The sequence below is a fragment of the Pan troglodytes genome, chromosome Y, assembly GCF_028858775.2.
Source record: "Pan troglodytes isolate AG18354 chromosome Y, NHGRI_mPanTro3-v2.0_pri, whole genome shotgun sequence".
Classification (NCBI taxonomy): Eukaryota; Metazoa; Chordata; class Mammalia; order Primates; family Hominidae; genus Pan; species Pan troglodytes.
In genome coordinates, this window is record NC_072422.2 from 15,912,778 (window position 1) to 15,933,542 (window position 20,765).

The following is a 20,765-nucleotide window of genomic DNA, read 5'->3' on the forward strand; positions in this document are numbered from 1 at the left end:
TCACACTCAGTGTAGGCTTTGGTTATCCTCTGTAGAATCAGATAGTCACCAACCACACAGCATATGAACTTCATCCATGAAAGATCACAATTTGCTTCATCAAGTCTGATCATTGGAACAAGTATTTGGGAATCAAAAAAATTCCTTGAGATAAGTAAACAATGTTCAGTGATAGAGAAGAAACTAAATAAATACATAGCTAAATCAATTGAGAGCTATAATGTTACTTGTGTCTTGTGTTAAAAAGGAATGGTTTAACTTCAACTAGGAGGCTTCCCCAAGTTTGAAGAAAGTAACACAAATATTACCTAGTGCATTAGTGGAATTGTAATTTTGTATCCTCCACACAGCACATTGTAACTGTGATATCAGATGCACATTTGTCTGTTCTCCAGGTTCAGTAGTTGGCCTTTTTCTTAAAACTGAACTCTGTTTATGGAAATGATTTCCATTCCTGGGTAGCCCAAATTCAGCTGGATGTATGACAAACTGTATGAAGCAACTCTTGTACCACTGGGGACCTACCCTTCTCCTGGGACCGTGGAACATGATCTATGGGGGTAGAGGTGCCCTCATGGCACACAAATGATGAGTAATTACTACTAAGAGTAATTCTAATGAAACATAGGATAACAATACGGAAGGTTAAGTCATTTTGAAGAGAATGAAGAAGTAAACTAAGTAACAATGCGTTGCAAATACATTAGATTTTAGTCTTCTATATCTAACATTTTTGCTTTAGGAAATTATTTCCTTGAACCAAGAATGCAATGCTAGTTGCATAAAAACTTGTAGATATAAAAAGTAGTAATCCATTTCCCCAGGAAAAAAAAAATTCATGTATAAATTGTAGCGTAGACAAGTTTCTTATTTTAATTATAATTCTTCTTGGTTATCTCATTTCTTAGCTCTGTAACCTACATATGTAAATCAAAGAAACGTTTTTAGACAAATACTACAATTTAGAAATGCAAAGTGCCATTATGGAGAAAACATGTTCTTCCATGAGCGGATGTGTCCCTTCCCCCACCAACTAATAAAGCAGGACAATACACTCATTTGAAATTTATTAGTAGATGATACCGTGGTGCAAACCCTAATTCTTTTTTATCCGCATGTCGATTTTGTGTATACCTGTGAGTTGATTAGAATGCAGCAGCAACCGCTAACAATCCACAGCAAGATGAGCTAGTCCTGGGCTTTCGATGAAGATTCACTGTGTCTGTGTGCATCAACTGAGCCGACATATCCTCGTTCACAGAAACCCTTCAAACCGCATCCTCAAAGGCTGCTGCCACACTTGTGGCATCTTTTGCACTTGTTTCAAAATAAAAATAGTGGTCGTCGTCCCTGCACAAGCTTGGGCTTCTTCTGAAGACATCTGCTGTTATCTCATGTCAGTCTTGTTACCCAGAATCACAAAAGGGAAGCTCTCGTGTTCTTCCACATTTGCATAATATATGAATTCTTTTTTCCAGTTACTAAAGTTCTGGAAGCTTTGAGAATCATCGGTACTAAAAGTAAGCAGGCCGCAGACAGAATATCTGTAAAATGATGTCCTCAGGCTTCAGAATCACTCCTGACCTGCCACGCCCCAAATCTGAGTGGCACCAAAATGTTTATCCACATCCAAATCTTATTTAAAAATTCCACACCTATTGTCTTAAAGAGCTGGATATCAAAATTATTAGTTACATATCTGTTTATAAGTGAACTCCTCCCAACTCCACCATCTCCAAGGATAATTACTTTAATAAGTGATGAATTTCCTGCCATCGTTAATCTCAAGAGCTTCAAGAAACTCTGTAAAATGTAAATGCACCATTGTATTTCTTTTTACCTACCTATTCTTCTACATGATTCTATGGATATCAGCATTTAGCTGAAGTAAAATGTATAGCCCCGGGGAATACCAAATAATAAGACTTTTGTTTACAAGACTGAGCATTTAGCCATGTGCAGGCTACCATACTAGCAATATTATCTAAAACAGCTGGAAAGGGCTCATTCTTCTTCTTTCTCAGGTCACAGTTGACTGTGAAGCTAACACTAAAGCCTAAGTCTGACCCCAAAGCTCTTGCTCTGAACTGTTACTCTATGATAAGTCCCTCTCCGCTGATGGTAAGCCCCACCACAGTTGGTTAAAGATGGGTAAGAGATCAAAGTCTGCATGTTTCTGATACAGCAATATTTATACGTTGAAGAGCATGTTCATGACCAATGTGAGGGGCGTTAGAGTTTAGAGAGCTGGAAACTTTATCACTATATCAAGGCCAAAAATAAAAGCCTGGTTCGGAAGAAGCACACCACCACGTTAGATAAATGCTGTCACAGGCTGGGTAAAGTGGCTCATGTTTGTAATCCCAACAGTTTGGGAGGCAGAAGGGGGCAGATCACTTGAGGTCGGGAGTCCAAGACCAACCTGACCAATATGGTGAGAAACCCCATCTCTACTAAAAATACACAGAAACACAAAAGTTAGCTGGGCATGGTGGCGGGTGCCGGTAATCTCAGCTACTTAGAAGGCTAAGGCAGGAGAATTGCTTGAACCCAGGAGGCAGAGGTCACAGTGAGCCGAGATTGCACCACTGCACTCCAGCAAGGTGACAGAGCAAGACTCCATCTCAGAAGAAAAAGAAAAGACTGTCTACAGCTTATGGAAATGTAAACTTTAGATCCCAATAGACTGAGAATGTTCATGGTTTACACAGATTGGAAGACGCATCCATATTCCGGAAGCGCACTTTCTGTATATTTACAGACAATTATACTCCTTTATCAGGAAGGAGGAGGCCAGATTTTATTTAAATGGTTAACTTATGTCCATCGGAAAGAGATAAAAGCATGAGCATGCTCCTGTGCAAAAGGCTAGTCCATAATTTATAAATCTGGGTTGTTACATTTGTATCTAGAAAATAGAAGGTTCAGGGGTTCTCAGTCAGAGAATAGAATTCAATATGCAAGAAAACAGCAGTTTATTGTTTGCACGGCTCTGAAGGTTGTCTTTTAAATGAAAGAGAAAAGTGAAGATTGGCAAAGACAGGAAGCCTGCATACAGCCCATGAGCCCAAATCCACCCCAAGAAAGCCATCAAGCTTATGTACAGCCAGGAAGCTCCTATTCCCCTCCAAGTTAATGAAGTTTGTAATTTTAAAAGCCAGATATTTAGCATGAGAAAGTTACTAAAAATGCCAGAAATATAGCTAAGATTATATAATCAAGAATCTCACTGCCTCTTCAATAAAACGTTCTTTTTCGGCTAATTGAGGTCATCAAATTACTATTCATGCCAGGAGGGAAGGGCTATAAATCAGACCTTCTGCCTACGTATTACCTGAACGAACTTTTGCTGTTAAGGTTAAAAGCTCTCAAGTATAAACCTGGAGATCTCTTTTTCTGTTGTTTTTGAAAGTTACGAGTGTTTGGGTTGTTTGAACCATGTCACTTGTATATGAAGAAGGTCTGATTTTATGAAAGTTAGGGTTTACTTAGCATTATGACAAGTGGAAGCCAGAGTTTACACAGGCAGGGGGCATGCTCATATCTGGGTCAAGTAGTCAGTGATTATGTAGCAAAAAATAAATTTTGACCTCTTATTTCTGTAGTAAATGTACAAGTCTCTGGTGGAAAAACTGTTGTTACATATATATGAGCTCTGGTTGTAGACCTGTATGCTCTTCTGTGAATTTTTTAGTTGCCATGGTTGTAAGATCATTGCTGCATAAAGCCTGTGTCCTACTGCATTGAAAGTAAATGAGTGTGCCCTGGCCCAAAAGAGCAAGATAAATGAGCTTGCCTTTTTGATATTTTGATTTATGTTTGTAATTCTGTGTTTGTGTTTGAGGTTTTTCAGTGTAACTGATTATACCTTTTCCATAGTGAGTACCATTCCTGTTTTCTGGCACCCTTCGTTCTCATTGTTAAATGTGAATTTTTGGTTCTATTAAGTCTTTGCCTAATGAAAATGTTCTTATTTGTGACGAAAATGACTGGTAGGTACAAACGCCACACTTTTTCTTCCATGAATATAGCATTTATCCATGTGATTTATAACCCCTAGGCTGTCTACATTGAAAGCAGTGTGTAAAGTTAGCTGTAAGAATTCTTCTTTACATTGCATACATACATAAGTACACACACACATATATGTATACATAAATATAATATAAGAACACTAACCTACTTTGATTTGTGTATTGACATAAATTTTCAGACTGGGTGGAAAAGTGGGGCCCTGTCTCAAAAAAAATACATTATATATATTTATATATGTGTGTGTGTGTGTATATATATATATATATATATATATATATATATATATATATATATATATGTTGGAAAGGGATAAATGTCTCAAAAGCTTTCATCTATCTGAGAGAAAAAAAAGGCCAGCATTCATACAAATTTAAATTTAGCATCTCAGTTCCAAAAACTAGAATTGAGAAGATAGCTCCTAAGCTTTCTTATTCATATGCAATAATTTTAAAAATGCAAGTGTGTGTGTGTGTGTGTGTGTGTCTGTCTGTTTATTCACAATCAAGAAGCTCACATGAGTGAGCATGTAGGATTAACTCAGAACTTATCAGAAAGTTCTAGATCTAGGTCACAGAAAGAAAAATTTCAGTTTGTATACAGCCAGTAAGCTTGTGTTGATTTTCAGTGATGGCCAAAGACGGCGGATATAAAGGTAAAAAGAGTGTGTTTCTGTTCAAGCAGTTTCCAATGTTCATTTAAGAGGGATACACAGTTTTATAATCAAACAAGTGGCCAGTGTTTCTGTAACACACGGGTTACCTTACATGCAAACTAAACAAGGCATGAGAGTACTCTTGCAGACATTGGAAATATTCTGCCTAACTGTATACAATTGGGAAACTTTGATTTATATCAAAGTTAGAGCAAAGCTAGGTTTGATTTACCTGACACTATGCACTGTTAAAGAAGAATAATCATAATCATAATCATAATTGTAATAAAACCGAACAACCAGGATTCATGCAACCTGAAGGCTTATGGTAATACCCATGCATGTGTAGCACAGAATTTATATAGTGAGGAAGAACACATCCGTGTCCAATAAAGAAGAAGAAGACCTATATTGATATAAATATAAGCTTTTATCCACTTACAGAGAAGTCAGGAGTGTTACAGAAGAGACTCCATTGTCTTTGTAAAATGAGCACAGAACGCTCTATTTCTTGGCAAGATATTCTATAAAATTGAACCAATTATCATCAATATTAGTTTGAAGCAAACAGAAAACCTAAGAACAAGAGAAGATATTTCCCAGCTGCACCAGCGAAGGTCTAAAATTCAGCATCTGCAGGAAACTTTAACACATCAACAAGAAAAACACAAATAGCTATTGAAAGTACTCAAAGACATGAACAGGCCTTTCTCTAAACAAGACATATAAGTGGCCAGTAAGTATATGATAACAATATTCATCATCATTAATTTTTTCATGAATGCAAATCAAAACCACAATAAGACACCATCTCACACCAGTCAGAATGGCTGTTATTTAAGAGTCAAAAAATTAAATAAAAAAAAAAGACAGGTGCTCATGAAGCTGCAGAGGATAGAAAATGCTTCCCCACTGTTGATGAGAATGCGTAAGAGTTCAGCCACTTAGGAAAGCAGGCTGAAGATTTCTCAAATGACTTAAAATGAAGCTAATATTCCACACAGAAATTCTATCACTAGGTATGTGTCCAGAAATGAAAAGCACATTATCCCAACAAAAAGACACATGCTTTCATATCTTTAATGCAGCACTACACAAATTTGCAAAATCATGGAGTCAACCTAGGTGGACTGCACACAGAAAACTAGTATTCAGTTCATCAGTGGTAGATGGGATTTAAAAATGTACCTATACACGAAGGAATACTATGCAGCAATAAAACAGAATGAAATGATGACATATACAGCAATACGGATGCAGACAGAGGCCATATTTATTGCAAGAACAGAAAAAAAATATCACGTTTTCACTTATAAGCAGAAGATGAGCATTGAAAATACATGCACGTACATATGGAAGCAGCAGACGCTGTGGAAATACAGAGAATAAAAAAATGAAGTGGGCTAAAAAGCTACCTATTGGATACCATGCTCACTAGCTGGGTGTTGAAATTCACACTGCATAACCCAGCATCATGCAATATTTCCATGTAGCCAACAAGGACGTGTGATACTGGTATTCAAAATAAAATAAAAATTTAAAGAAGAAACCAAAAAATGAGTGTAGACATGCCTCATTCAAATGTAAATTAAAATGGGCTGGAAAATCTTTATGTGAAATGCACACCCATACACAAGAAAAAGACTGGTTTACATAGTGAGCACGTTGTTTCTTTGGTCAAGAAAAGGAGATTTTGTGTGTATGTGTGTGTATGTGGTTACTTTTCTTTATATATATGTTCAAATAGGTGTGTGTGTGTGTGTACATATACATGTATACATGATTAAATATATATATATATATATAGACACACATATATATTCAAACAAGAAAAAATAAAAATTGGTACACCTCAGAAATTTATTTTTATCCAACATTAAAGGTCATCCCCTATTAATACAGCCAAGAAACCCATCAAGATATGTAAAGTTATTAACTCAAAAGGATCCCCTTATCAGCTAAACTTCTAAACAGTGTTACTGTAGTTGGATAATTACATCCATGGGCAAAGAGGGAGGATTTGGGAATTTTCATACCAGACCACAACGCATTCATACCGAGAAAAGAAAATTAGCACACATGGTGCAGCTGAGAGTTTGCATTTTAAACTCAAGAACAAAAAAGTAATAATGTGTATTGTCAACTCATATGTATATTCAATAATATATGTGCTCACATTGGCAGCAAACTCAGTGTAATGATAAGGGGAAAAATAAGGTTTGTAAGTCTCTGGTTCCATTAAATTCTAGGTGAGAATGAGGACAGGGTTGATCACATACATTTTCTTACAGTGCAACAGCACATATTTTATAAATCCTAGATGCTTTCTTCTCACAAAAACCAGGAGAAGGTAAAGTTTATACATGCAGGTTTCAAGGTATAAAAAATACCTAGGTAGTATACTGCCAACTAATTTCTATACATGTGCAATAGAGGTGTGCCGACGATAAGAATATGCATTAGTCTTCAGGAAAACTGCACAACATATGCACTCCTCACAAATGTGTTCACACTAAGTAGCCTTTAAGGTTTATACAACTTGAAATTGTATATACATATGTAAGAAACTAAGAAGAATTTATAAAGCCTAAAAGGTCACAACCGTATTACAGTAATAATACGTATAAGATGAACGCAGTAACCACATCTCCATCCACATTCCAGGGAGACATGTGCCATAGTTACACAGCTGACTATTTCATAACTTTGTCTAATAATAATGGCTGTCAGGCTGTATTCTGTCAGAAAACTATATTCATAACAAAAGATTGAGGAGCACAGATATTACACAACTAGAAAATTTACATCCATCATAAGAAAAGAACAGTATCGAGATTTATAGGTTGATAAACCCATGTATAATTTCAACATGAAGTAAAGAGTTGAGGAGAGGCAAGGAGAAGGAATAGGAAATGGAAAACTTCACCAATCCGCTCCCACTCGTAGAAGAATCAATATGAACAAATATTCACACTTGAAAATATGTGTTCATACGTAAGACTGAAACCAGGTGGGTGATAGGAGTACTGGGTGGTAGCACAATAATAAGAAAAGACATAATTTAAAAGCGTAGTAATGGGAGTTTTATACTAGTCTCGTCATCCTTCTACTAACCTGTTAGCAAAGTGCAGAGAGAGAAAATGGCTGATTAAAGGAGAGGATGATGACAAGCAAACTTTCCTTGAATGCTAACATTGGCATGCCACAGAGCACTGAGAAAGCTCTCAGGGACCAGGCCTCCAGACTGGTACCTCTACTGAAAGATGCCAGACCCACCCTGGCACGACAATGATGAAAAATGCAAAATCCCAGAAGCTAAAATATATTTAACAAACATTAAAATAGAAAACAGCATCAACATCAAAATTAATCAGGCACAAAAAAACATGCTGGGAACTAAAAGACCAGTTATTTCAAAATATAGGGTCTCAGAAGAAAACAGCAGTAAAAAAGGAAAAAAGAGAGCTTGCGGGATTTATGAAACAGCATGAAGACAGTAATGTTACTCATCACAAGAGTAAAACAAGAAAAAAAAATAAAGGTAGAAACAACAATTTTTAAATGACAGCAGCTTTCCAAACTGGCATAAAAATGTAAATATTTAGACATACAAAGAGACTCTTCCAATCAGATTGATTTGTACAAAATGACACTAAAATAGTTTGAGGTGAAACTTTCAAACGTTTTTAAAAAGACAAAAACACACAAGAGCCAGTCCTGAAAGCAGAAGTGCGCGCGCGCGTGCGCGCGCGCACACACACACACACACACACACACACACACACACAGAATAAAATCACCTACAAGAGAGTTCTCAACAGCTAGCAGATTTGTCAGTAGAGACACTGCAATTAAGGGGAGTGAGATAACATTTACTTATTAATAATAATATGAAGGAAAAAATCCTGCCTACTAAGAGTAATGCACCCAGGAAAACTTTTCTCCAAAATAAAGGAAAGATGAAGTTTTCCAAATAAGCAAAATCTGAGGAAGTTTATTGCCATAAGACCTATCTTATAAGCCATGATAAGAGCGGTGTTCATGCTGGAAGAGAAAAACACTAATTAGTACATGAAAACGTAAGAAAGGATAAAGCTCACTGGTAAAAGTACTCAGTAAAATAAAGAACACTTTGATACTGTAATGGAGGTGAGTTAATAACGTGCATCTTTAATGTGAAGGTGGAGAGATAAAATGATTGCAAATAATAATGGCTGCTTTAATTTGACAAGGAATACAAATCACAAAATTATACATTTTGAAATAAATAAATATATCTGTATAAATGTGTGTACATATATATAGTGTGTATGTGTATATGTAATATCTATTATATAATATATGGGTATATACACATACTTTTCTCTTTGCTTAAATATATTATACATTATGTATATGTTATATACTATACATTATATATTATGTATATGTTATATATTATGTATGTTATATTTATACAGTATAAATTATATATAATATACATGTTATATATTATATATGCATATATACTATATATAAAATATATACACACATTCATACCTATATCTTTATTTTATTTACATGTTATACATAGTATTCATAGGCACACATATACTGTATATAATATAGTATATGCACACATATATACTATATGAAATATATAGTATGTGTATATATAATATATAATGTATGTACACATATATAATATATACAAATGATATGTACACACAAATATTTTGTATATTTAATATAACTATATACAAGTGTATATAATATAACTATATATATAGTTGAGAATAACTCCCTCTCTCTCTGTACATATAAGTATATGTATGTATGCATATATATGTATATGTATGTATATATGTATATGTATATATGTACATATATGTGTATATATGTACAGAGAGAGAGATATGTATATGTGTGTGTGTGTGTGTGTGTGTGTGTGTGTGTGTGTGTGTATACACAGAGAGAGAGAGAGAGTTGAGAATTGATCCAGAGCATACAGTTCAGAATTGGTGCATGCAATCAATTTCAACGATGTTATTATCAACTTACAACCACCGTATATTGCCTCAGATATTTTTACATGAGTTTCGACTACACAGAAAATCTAAAAGGTTCAGCAAATACCACTACAGGAAAGCATCAAACACACAGACTCAAAGTTAAATAAGAGAGGAAGAAAAGGAAACAAAGAAATGATCAGAAAGCTCAAGGCACAATTCACAAAGTGGCACTATTAAGTCTTCATCAAGCAATAATTACCTTCAGTGGAAGCTGATGGTAAAATTACACAATAACGAGGCCTGGGGAGGCTGAGTAAGTAAAAGTATTTTAAAATCTGTGTTCTCAGAGACTAGGAATGCAACTTATTGTTAGCCCTTTGCTTAAAACTATTGACAGAGTTAAACAACCTACAGAATAACAGACAATTTTGCAAACTATGCATCTGACCAACTTCTAATATTCAGCATCTATAAAGAACTTGAAAAGTGTACAAAAACTAACAAACGAATGAACAACCTCATTAAGAGCTGGGCAAAGGACATGAACAGACACCTCTCAAAAGAAGTCATACATGTGGCCCACAAACCTGAAAACAAAGCTCAGCGTCATGGATCGTCAAAGAAATGTCAATCAAAACCACAGTGAGGTACCATTTCACACCTGTCCAATTGGCTATTATTAAAAAAGTCAAAAAATGACAGATGCTGGTGAGTTTGTGGGGAACAAAAGAAATGATTTTACACTGTTGGTGGGAGTGTAAACTAGTACAAAGAGAGTGTGGTGAGTCCACAGAGACCGAGACAAAGAAATACCATTCAACTCAGCAATTCGATTACTGAATGTATCTTGAAAAGAATAGAAAGTGTTATTTTTATAAAGACACTTGCACGTGTATGTCCAGTACAGCACTATTCACAAGGACAAAGATGTAGAATCAATCTAAATGGCCATTTAGATTGGCATGATAGCCTGGATAAAGAAAATGTGGTACATATATGCCGTGGAACACTCTGCAGCCATAAAAACGTATCAGATTATGTCCTTTTTAGGCACATGGTTGGAACAAAAGGCCATTATACTTGGCAAAGTAACATAGGAAAGGAAAAGCAAATACCTCATCTTCTCAATTATAACTGGAAGCAAAATAATGAGAAGACTTGGACACATGAAAGGGAAGAATGCATACAGGGGTCTACCAGAGGGTGGAGGATGGAAGGAAAGATAAAAAACAGGAACAGTAACTAATGGTTACTGGCCTTACAACCTGCGTGGTGAAATAGTCTGTAACAGCAACCCCCCATGACACACCTTGACCTGTGTAACAAACGTGCACATCCCACACATTTACCCCTGAACTTAATAAATATCAAGTGTATTTAGTTAACGTTTATATTTAAAGACTGTATTCAGACTCAACTTCTGTGGCCTCCAGATATTTACTTCACCTATAAAAAACAAAACAAAAAAAAGGCTGAAAGTAAAGCAGCAGAAGAAGACATTTGTGCAAACATAGACCAAAAAAAGGCAGATGTAGCTTTATGTAGAGCAGACAAAATAGAGTTCAGGTGAAAAACGGCAACAGGAGACAAAGAAGGATATTATATAATGAAAAAAGAGTCTACATACCAAGATAATATGACTATTATAAATATATATTCACCAAATATTGAAACATGTAAATAAATAGAGCGAACATTGATAGATCTCAAGGGAGAAATAGACCACAATTCAATATTAGTAGAGGATTTCAACGCCCCATCATCAGTGAAGCACAAATTAAGCAGGCAAATCATCCAACTAAAACTACTCTTCAGCCCAAATGAACCTAGCAGTCATGTATAGAATATTGCATCCATCAGTTGTAGAAGCCCCGTGTTTTCTCAACTGCACGTGTCATCTTCCTTAAAATAAATTCTATTCCAACACCAGAAGGAAGTCTAAGGACATCTTAAAAATAGAAATCGTAATAAATATGTTTCCTCAACACAATCACAACTACATAAAAATTAAACAAATTAAACAATCAGTGGGTCAATAAGACAGTCATATGGAAATAGTTTGAATACATAAACACCTATATCAACAGGAAGCACCATGTCAAATAAACAACCTAACATTATCCCCAAAGTTAGCAGAAGAAATAGGTTAGAACAACAATAAAATAATTCTGTTCTACAGTAAAAAATATCAAGAAAATTAATAGTAGGGTTTACTGGAAGAGAGGCAAAATTGATGCATGTTTAGGAAGGGTAACAAAGACGAAAGACAAAATGCTCAAACAATAAATATAAAATAAAAAATTAACCATGGATACCACAGGAATGCAGATAGTCATAGGGACTAAAATTGACAACCATTGCAATTGCTACAGTTGTTTTCATGTACAAGCAATTGCGCACAAAAGACCAATTGGATAACTCAGAAGAAAGAATAAGTTTCTTGGTGGATACACTTGCTAAAATTGAATAATAAAAAATGGAAAAGCAAAACAGATCATGAATAAGGGAAGCTGGAAACCGTCATCCTCAGCAAACTAGCACGGGGACAGAAAAACAAACACCAGACTTTTTAATGATTGCCATTCCAACCGGTGTGAGATGGTATCTCATTGTGGTTTTGATTTGCATTTCTCTGGTGGCCAGTGATGGTGAGCATTTTTTCACGTGTTTTTTGGCTGCGTAAATGTCTTCTTTTGCGAAGTGTCTGTTCATGTCCTTCACCCAGTTTTTGATGGGGTTGTTTGTTTCTTTCTTGTAAATTTGTTTGAGTTCACTGTAGACTCTGGATATTAGCCCTTTGCAAGGACAGAAAACCAAACACCGCATGTGCTCACTCATAGGTGGGAATTGAACAATGAGAACACATGGACACAGGAAGGGGAACATCACACTCTGGGGACTGTTGTGGGGTGGGGGGAGGGGGGAGGGATAGCATTAGGAGATATACCTAATGCTAAATGACGAGTAAATGGGTGCCGCACACCAGCATGGCACATGTATACATATGTAACTAACCTGCACATTGTGCACATGTACCCTAAAACTTAAAGTATAATAATAATAAGAAATATATATACACACAAATATTTTTATATGCAGCTGAAATAAAAAAAAACAAACAAACAAACACCACACGTTCTCCCTCATAAGTGGGAGTTGAAAGATGAGAACGCATGAACACAGGGAGGGGAACATCACACACTGGGGATTGCTGGGGGGTGGGGTGAAAGGGAAATGAGAGCATTAGGACAAATACCTAATGCATAAGGGTTTAAAACCTACATGACAGGTTTATAGGTGAAGCAAACCACCCTGGCATATGTATACATATATAACAAAGCTGCAACCTTAGCACATGTATCCCAGAACTTACAGCAAAATTAAAAAATAATAATAAAATAAAAAATACACCCAAAAATAAAAATGAAATAAATTAGGTTATTAATAGTCCTTAAAATAATTTTGGAACCGGCTTTTTGTATGTTTCCAGAAATTGAGAAATTGAAGAGAAAATGATTTTTGATGATAGGTCACTATGTGACTTGGAGCATGTAAACCCAAAAATAGTTCACATAGTTGATGAAGTTATCATAATGAAAGACCCTCGCTTCCCAGCAACTTACACATGTTAGCAAAGTTAGTCAATGTGCACATCTGTAAAAGCAAAACAAGCTTTCACTGACTAATAGATTGATTTATATCCTTTCTCATTGTAGCAAGAAGGAATATTTATTTTCCAATTGGCAGATCACACAATTCTCATTAAGAGATATAGCCCTGAAGGGGGCCTGCCGTTCCACACCTGTGGGTATTTCCAAACAGGTGAAGATGAGAGACTGAGAAAAGAAATAAGACACAGAGACAAAGTATAGAGAAAGAACAGTGGGCCCAGGAGACCGGCGCTGAACATGGGAGCACCCGCACCAGCGCTGGTCTCTCAGCTCCCTCAGTATTTACTGGTCACTATTTTTACTGTCTTGGTGAGGGGAGTGAGGGCAGGGCAACAGGGTGATGGTGGGGAGAAGGTCAGCAGGGAAACATGTGAGCAAAGGAATCTGTATCATGAATGCGTTCAAGGAAAGGAACTGTATCTGGATGGGCATGTAGGCTAGATTTATGGTTCACTTTACACAAACATCTCGGTGTGGCACAGAGTAATAGAGCAGTATTGCGGCCAGCATATCTCACCTCCAGCCACAGGGTGGTTTTCTCCTATCTCACAATAGAAGGAATGGTCAGCTTTACACTGAGACATGCCATTCCCAGGGATGAGCAGGAGACAGAAGCCTTCCTCTTATCTCAACTGCAAACAGGCCTCCCTCTTTCTCTACTCCTCCGCAGCGCAGACCCTTCACGGGTGTCGGGCTGGGGGATGTAAGCTCTTTGCTTTCCCACGAGGCCGTATCTCAGGCTGTCTCAGTGGGGGGAAACCCTGGACAATGCCCAGGCTTTCTTGGGCAGAGGCCCCTGTGACTTTCCGCGGTGCATTGTGTCCCTGGTTAATAGAGAATGGAGAATGGTGATGACTTTTAGCAGGCACACTGTCTGCAAACCTAGTGTTAACAAGCCACATCCTGCACAGCCCTAAATCCATTAAAACTTGATTCAATACAGCACATGTTTCTGTGAGCGCAGGGTTGGGGCTAAAGGTATAGATTGACAGCATCTCGAAGCGGAACAATTTTTCTTAGTGCAGATCAAAATGGAGTTTCTTCTGTCTTCCTTTTCTACACAGGCACAGTAACGACCTGATGTCTCTTTCTTTTCCCCACGTTTATCCCTTTTCATTTTGAAAAAAACTGCCATCGTCATCAGGGCCCGCACTCGATGGTCGCTGTCTCATTGCAGCTACTGGGGACACCTGCAGACTAACAGCAGACAGAACAGGCACAAAAGGATTAACACAAAATTTACAAGAGTGGAACTTCTGATGGTTTTTAACCCAAGTGACCAGGTTAAGATTTGGGAGGCCATCAGCAGCTTCTGTGATTGCCTCAGTTCCTGGCACCAAATTTAAATGGCCTTTTGTTGCCTCAACAATTTGAAGTAAAAATGAATATTTTGGATCTGTTTAGAACTCCTTTTATATGTCAGTTAAAATATGGACGGATGGTGATGACTCCCACGATCGGTCATGGACACAGGGATCCACACACCTTCTCTTGCTCTCACTAGTAGAATATGGTGCTGCCAATTAAAACTTCAATCAGTGCAAGTAAACAATCTATAGTTTTCACAGGTTATAGTCTGGGAATCTAGGTTAATAACTATTTTTCCTACAACTAGCATATAAGGGAGCTTTACTCAAGTTTGCAAAGGAATTGTGAGACTGGAATTTAGGTCGATAGCATAAGATGACTTACAGTCTCTTGTTCTTATAGCTTGATTTCCAGACCAAATTCTAATGTGGTATGAGGCCACAGTAAGCTTCCAAAGTTCCGGGTGCTCAGGACCAGTAACAGGACTAACTAACTTTGGTTGAGGTGATGAGATTCCTTTTTCACCCCATTCCCAAGGGTAGAGAAGCTCTATCCTTTTGTACTTACTTTTATCTAAACCTTCTGTTAAGTCACTGTTCACAGCTGGACTCAACATGTGCCCTGGGACACAGCCGAGTTTGTCCTGTGCAATTGCGATAGAATTGACCTTGAGGTGCCCAATCTGTAATAGTTCCCAATTCATTGTTTTGTAATATCACCGCACTATCAGCCACACATTCTTCCCAAACTAAAACTTCTGGGCCTTTTGATCCTTTGGGAATTACCTTGGGGCAAGGCTTCCTCTTAGGCCTAGATTTTAACGACCTTTGATAAGAAGGGTCCTGCAAATGATTTGCCTGTGGCCTGAGTGACATTCCACTTACCATGTGATAAGTCAATCTACCGGTGGCACTGACAGTAGGTACTTCTGCCAACCAATTTTGGGTTGCAGGCATTAAGCATCCTGGTGCCCTCCCTAGGCAAATAGGAGGATAACGATACCCAGTGGAAATATTCATCATCATTCCTTCTTCCTCAGGTTGGGAAGGGCAGCGGTCATCTATGCGGCCAGGTTCCCATGCAATATTATTAACATACACTTCAGTAGGATTATCCACCCAAGTAACTGCCCAGATTAAGGGCGGGAAAGGCATATAGGCCCAGTAAGGATAATTAGCTGCAGCTGCTCCTGCAGACATGGGGAAAATTACCACCATTGATACAATCATCAAAGCTGCAAGCAGCATACTCTCTGGAGCTCGTGTCACCTTTGTGTTCTCTAGGCTTTTTCTCAGCTAACTGTGTCAGCTTCTTTAATTGTGCCCAACTCAGCGGCTCCGCTTTCTTGGTGGATGTCAACTTCTTCTGTTCCTCTGATGTCCCCATATTGTTTCTCATATGAGGGAAGTTGGGTCCGTATAGTTTAACTCGTTCCTTCATGTCTTTTAATATTTTCATGGTGAAAGGTTCATATCTAGCAAGAGCCACCGCAGGTGCTCCTGCTGGAGCCCCTTCCCCGGCCATTACCGGTGGTAAAATTACCGGGAACTGCCATGCCTCAAGATCTCCCTGTTTTCTAGTTTCATCAATGACCGCGTGCAGTGTGCTACCTTCTCCACTAGGTGGCGCTGGTGGATTAAGTCTCATAGTGGGCAGCTGAGGATACAGCGCCACGCCCTGTGGTGCTGATGGATTACACACCCGCGCTGTGGGTTGCTGGTATGATGCCTTGCTCTTTGGCGTGGGACACACCGCTTGAGGTCTGTACTGAACCTGTGGAGGCAGCCAATACTGAAGCTTGGCTGGCGGCCAGTATTGATAAGCTACCGGCGTTTGGGTTTTATTTTCTATCAGCTGATATGGTGGGTATTGTATCTGGATTGGCACTGCCAAGGTAGAGACTCTGTCCTTTTCTATTTGATATTCTCTTGGGGTTTGTACTTGTCTAACCTGCATTTGAGGTTGTAATGTTACAGGTGTCTGAACCGTGGGAGGAGGAGTTGGCCATCGTGGGTTAGACTCTTATGGCCCCAATAATTCTGGACCTTTTCCCCCAAATTTTGATGATTCAGGATATATTACCGCCCGTAATTGATAGTAGTCAACATTTTGCACTGACCGAGCCATTACAGATGCTGCTACATGTTTACAATGTGAACTTCCCTTTCCCTTCTTGAATTCTGTCCCTGCCTCTTCTTCACAATCTATTACACAGCTTTCAGGGGCGTCAGAAACTGAAACGCTGTCTTCTGCTGTTTGAAACCGCTTTAAAACTGCTTTAATAATGGCTCAGTCACTCCATACTGTAAGTGGGATGATTTTACCTTCCCTCTTTGCTTGTTTTAATTCTTTGCCAACTTCTTCCCAATCTTTTAGATCTAAAGTTCCTTTTTCTGGTAACCATGGGCGGAATTGTTCTATTGTTTGAAATAGCATAACTAGATTTTCTGTAAAGGCTCTAACTCTCCCTCTTCTTAAAATAGTTTTAATAAAGCTGAGATAAGAGGCATATTTACTTTCAGTTTGTCCCATTGTTACCCTGGGTTCCTCTGAGCACACAAGCTTACCGCAAGGCTGGCCGTGGAGGTACTTGGGAGTCTCCTGTCAACTTGCCCCCAGTGATCACTCTCTGCCCTATCTTCACCTTAGAGAAAGGAACCCACGTTTGGTGCCAGAGGAAGGGGGCCTGCCCCTCCACACCTGTGGGTATTTCTCATCAGGTGGAGATGAGAGACTGAGAAGAGAAATAAGACACAGAGACAAGCTATAGAGAAAGAAGAGTGGGACCAGGAGACTGGTGCTCAACATGCCAGGACCCACACCGGCGCTGGTGTCTGAGTTCCCTCAGTATTTACTGATCACTGTTTTTACTGTCTTGGTGAGGGGAATGTGGCAAGGCAACAGGGTGATGGTGGGGAGAAGGTCAGCAGGGAAACATGTGAGCAAAGGAACCTTTATCATGAATACGTTCAAGGAAAGGTACTGTGTCTGGATGCGCACGTGGGCTAGATTTATGTTTCACTTTACACAAACATCTCAGTGTAGCAAAGAGTAACAGAGCAGTATTTATTAATACTAAAGTTACAGATTAACAGCATCTCAAAGCAGAACAATTTTTCTTAGTACAGGTCAAAATGGAGTTTCTTCTGTCTGCCTTTTCTACATAGACACAGGGTGGTTTTCTGCCATCTCAGAATAGAAGGAATGGTCAGCTTTACACCAAGACGTTCCATTCCCAGGGACAAGCAGGAGACAGAAGCCTTCCTCTTATCTCAACTGCAAAGAGTCCTCCCTCTTTCTCTACTCCTCCTCAGCACAGACCCTTCACGGGTGTTGGGCTGGGAGATGTAAGGTCTTTCCTTTCCCATGAGGCCATATCTCAGGCTGTCTCAGTGGGGGAATACCTTGGCAATACCCAGGCTTTCTTGGGCAGAGGCCCCTGTGGCTTTCCGCAGTGCTTTGTGTCCCTGGTTAATAGAGAATGGAGAATGGCGACGAGATTTAGCAGGCATACTGTCTGCTAACTTATTGTTAACAAGGCACACCCTGTACAGCCCTAAATCCATTAAACCTTGATTCAATACAACACATATTTCTGTGAACACAGGGTTGGGGCTAAAGTTACAGATTAACAGCATCTCAAAGCAGAACAATTTTTCTTAGTACAGGTCAAAATGGAGTTTCTTTTGTCTTCCTTTTCTACATAGACACAGTAACAATCGGATCTCTCTTTCCTTTCTTCACATAGTCCCAGTATAGTTCTACTATGTTTAAGTAAACATTGATACAATTTATGTTATATTTATGTTATTTTGTTAAAGTACACGCTGAATTGTAATAATCACTCATTGAAGAGGTAATATTATTAACATTTGGAAACTTATGGAAACATTAATATTAACATTTCTGACTACACACACACACTCTCACACACACACGTGCACACACAAAGAGGTTGAACCAGCATTGGCAAGTATCTCATCGAAGGATTGCTCAGCATCTGATGATTCCACAGCTGAATTATACCAAAAATGTGAGGAGACCTTCCATCAATTCTTCTCAAACTCTTTCCCTTAAGATATAAACCTTGCAAGACGGCCAAATAGGATCAGCTCTGGTCTGCAGATCCCAGTGAGATCGATGCAGAAGTTGGGTGATTCCTGCATTTCCAGCTGAAGTACCTGGTTCATCTCACTGGGACAGGTTGCACAGTGAGTGCAGCGTATGGAGTGGGACACAAAGCATGGTGGGGTGTCGCCTCACCCGGGAAGTACAAGGGGACAGGGAATTTCCCTTTTCTAGCCAAGGGAAGCCTTAAGAGTCTGTACCGGAAAGAATGGTGGATTCCGGCCCAGATACTGCACTTTTCTTATGGTCTTCACAACTGACAGGCCAGGAGTTTCCATCCTGTGCCTGGCTCAGTGGATCCCACCCCCACAGAGCCCAACAAGCTAAGATTCAGTGGCTTGAAATTCACACTGCTAGCACAGCAGTCTGAGGCCCACCTCAGATGCTTGAGCTCGGTGGGTGGAGGGGCATCCACCATTGATGAGGCTTGAGTAGGCGGTTTTGCCCCCACAGTGTAAACAAAGCCCCCTGGAAGTTCAAAGTGTGTGGAGCCCACCACATCTCCCTGGGACACAACACCTGGGGGAAGGGGCAGATGGGGGTGCAGCCTCAGCAGACTTAAATGCCCCTGCCTGACAGCACTGAAATGAGCAGCGGTTCTTTCAGCACAGTGTTCAAGCTCTGATAAGGGACAGACTGCCTTTTCAAGTGGTTCCCTGACCCCACCTTGTATCCTGACTGGGAGACACCCCCCAGTAGGGGGTCAACAAACACCTCATACAGGAGAGCCCTGGCTAGAATCTGGCGGGTGCCCCTCTGGGACCAGTCTTCTGGAGTCAGAAATGTGCAGCAATCTTTGCTGCTCTTCACCCTCCACTGGTGATACCCAGAAAAACAGGGTCTGGGGTGGGCCTCCAGCAAACTCCATCAGACATGCAGCAGAGGGGCCTGACTGTTAGAGGGAAACCTAACAAAGAGAAAGGAATAGTATCAATTTCACCAACATCAAAGGCCAAAGTTAGATAAATCCACGAAGAGGGGAGAAACCAGCACCAACCGTCTGAAAATTCCAAAAACTGAGAATGTTTCTTATCTCCATAGGATCACAACTCCTCACCAGCAAGGGAATAATGAGTTTGACAAATTGAACAGAAATAGGCTTCAGAAGGTGGGTAGTAACAAACACCTCTGAGATAAGGAACATAATCTAACACAATGCAAGAAAGCTAAGAACCTTGAAAAAAGGTGAGACGAATTGCTAACTAGAACAACCAGTTGAGAGAAGAACATAAATTACCTGATAAAACTGAAAAACACAGCACAAGAACTTCACTGAAGCATGCACATGTATAAACAGCTGAATCCATGAAGCAGAAAGAAAGATATCAGACATTGCAGGTAAACTTAATGAAATAAAGTGAGAAGAGGAGATTAGAAAAGAAAAGAATAAAAGGAATGAACAAAGCCTCCAAGAAACATGGAACTATGTGAAAAGACCAAATCTGCATTTGATTGGTGTGTTCCTTGATTACGTTTTTCTTTATTGTTATTTCAACAGAGAGAGGTAAAAAATATGAGACTCAAGATAGATATTTCTTAAGATATAATTAACTTTTTTTATTTTGGAAAACATAAATTATGTAAAAGCAAAATATTAAAATACCTTTATCAACTTGATTCAACAGTTCTCAACTGAAGCAAATGTCAAGTATATTGTTTTATCTGTATAGAATTTTTTTTTCTTTTTTCTTTTTGAGAGGGTGTCTCTCTGTTATTGCCGAGGCTGGAGTGCAATGGCATGACCTGTGCTCACTGCAACCTTCAGCTCACCGGTTCAAGTGATTCTCCTGTCTCAGCTTCCTTAGTAGCTAAGATTACAGGCGCCCGTCAATATGCCAGGATAATATTTATTTATTTATTTATTTATTTATTTATTTATTTATTTTTATACTTTAACTTTTGGGGCATACATACAGAACTGCGGTTTTGTTACATACGTATGCACGTGCGTCCCATGGTGTTTTGCTGCACCCATCAGCC

General features: G+C 38.8%; 3 pseudogenes; 1 reads left to right on the top strand and 2 right to left on the bottom strand.

Annotated features, from left to right (window-relative positions):
- The window catches only part of LOC112208094 (RNA-binding motif protein, Y chromosome, family 1 member F/J-like), a 371,477-nt pseudogene that overhangs the window by 140,958 nt on the left and 209,754 nt on the right, over positions 1-20,765 (top strand).
- On the bottom strand, positions 1,146-1,794 carry LOC107971276 (ras-related protein Rab-9A-like; annotated as a pseudogene).
- Positions 14,712-16,613, bottom strand: LOC134809384 (endogenous retrovirus group K member 6 Env polyprotein-like; annotated as a pseudogene).